Raw genomic sequence first — 1659 nt, forward strand, 5'->3', positions numbered from 1 at the left:
ACGCTCAGCAGATCCGCAGCGGACGGACGATAACCCGCTCGAGGAGATTACTGAGCCTGCTGAGGGTTTTTACTCTGATGATGAGGCCAGACTCACTCCTCAGTTCAGCTTTGAATTCGGTGTTGTTTTTTAGCATCTGAAATGTAAGTGCTGCTCATAAATGACTAGCATGTGCGCGGATCTCTCGAGCTCATTCTGTTATTGTCTGAGTGTGAAAAACAGGTGGTGCAGGTAACGTGGAGCCGATTGATATCAGATCGCCGTGCACCTGCATGCAGCCCTGGATGGGAATAATCGATTATTCAGAGTAAATATTGACTCCTGGCCGTGGATGTTTTGCGGGCCTGTGCTGAATCGGTGCAGATAAACTCCCTCGCTCCCAGAAGACGGCGGTGCACACTGCACTTAACGTGAAGGCCGAGAGTAAAACACACAATGCATGGGAAGCTTTTCAATAATTAATGGGCTCTCTCGTAAAAAATCCATCTCTGCAGGAGTGGAGTGATAGTGTTGAGATGACGGCTGTGCACAGCAGCACTTTACTCTCGTCTGTTTGAGTGCATGTTTGTTCTCATCAGAGTCCAGATCATAAAAACATCGACTGTATTAAACATCCGTCGTATAATCGCCGTAACTGCACGAGACCCAAACGATGTCAGAAACACTCGCAGCGATGATCCACGTGGCTCCATCAACTCCAGTCTTGTGCCATAAATAATTTTGCAGCTCATTTCTGACCATATTGTATGTTTGTGTTATATGTTTTCACACATATTAATGTAATATCTAGTGTATTTCTGTCAGATGTCCTGTGCTTTATAACCTGTTACAGCAGCGTTTCGCGTGGCTTCAGTGATGTTTGTAGCGTAGCTACATATTTTCAAGTTTGCGAATCTTTTAAATCTAAAATTAAAGAAATGCAATTTTCCCAGATTCCCCTAAATGGTGTCCCAACTACCCAAACACAGTCTGAACCAAGAATTTTGTATTTGCTATCAGGTTTGTGATTTCCCAGCATGCATTGCAGCATGAATAAATGAAGCAGTTAGTGTTATAGGATTATTGTTTTGCTGTTTGCTTTTGTTTCGTTTGTGATTATTGTTAGTTATTTTTTGTGTTGTGATGTAAATGTGTGTGTGTGTCTGTATTATATATTTGTGTGTGTGTGTGTGTGTGTGTCTGTATTATATATGTGTGTGTGTGTGTGTGTGTATTAAATATGTGTGTGTGTGTGTGTGTGTCTGTTATATATTGTGTGTGTGTGTGTCTGTATTATATATGTGTGTGTGTCTGTATTAAATATGTGTGTGTGTGTGTGTGTCTATTATATATGTGTGTGTGTGTGTCTGTAATATTATATATTTGTGTGTGTGTGTGTGTGTCTGTATTATATGTGTGTGTGTGTGTGTGTGTCTGTATTATATATGTGTGTGTGTGTGTGTGTGTGTGTGTGTGATATTATATATTTGTGTGTGTGTGTGTTATTATATATATGTGTGTGTGTGTGTGTGTGTCTGTATTGTATATGTGTGTGTGTGTGTGTGTGTGTGTGTGTGAGTGTGTCTGTATTATATATATATATATATGTGTGTGTGTGTGTGTGTGTGTCTGTATTGTATATATGTGTGTGTTTGTGTGATTGAGTGTGTGAGTGTGTCT

General features: G+C 40.4%; 1 long non-coding RNA gene across 1 annotated transcript in view; it reads left to right on the forward strand.

Annotated features, from left to right (window-relative positions):
- LOC107665632 (uncharacterized) overlaps positions 1-1659 on the forward strand; it is a 17836-nt gene that overhangs the window by 15389 nt on the left and 788 nt on the right. The gene's annotated exons all lie outside the window — the stretch shown is intronic.

Source organism: Sinocyclocheilus anshuiensis, unplaced genomic scaffold (assembly GCF_001515605.1).
Source record: "Sinocyclocheilus anshuiensis isolate Anshui unplaced genomic scaffold, SAMN03320099.WGS_v1.1 scaffold711, whole genome shotgun sequence".
In the NCBI taxonomy this organism is placed as follows: Eukaryota; Metazoa; Chordata; class Actinopteri; order Cypriniformes; family Cyprinidae; genus Sinocyclocheilus; species Sinocyclocheilus anshuiensis.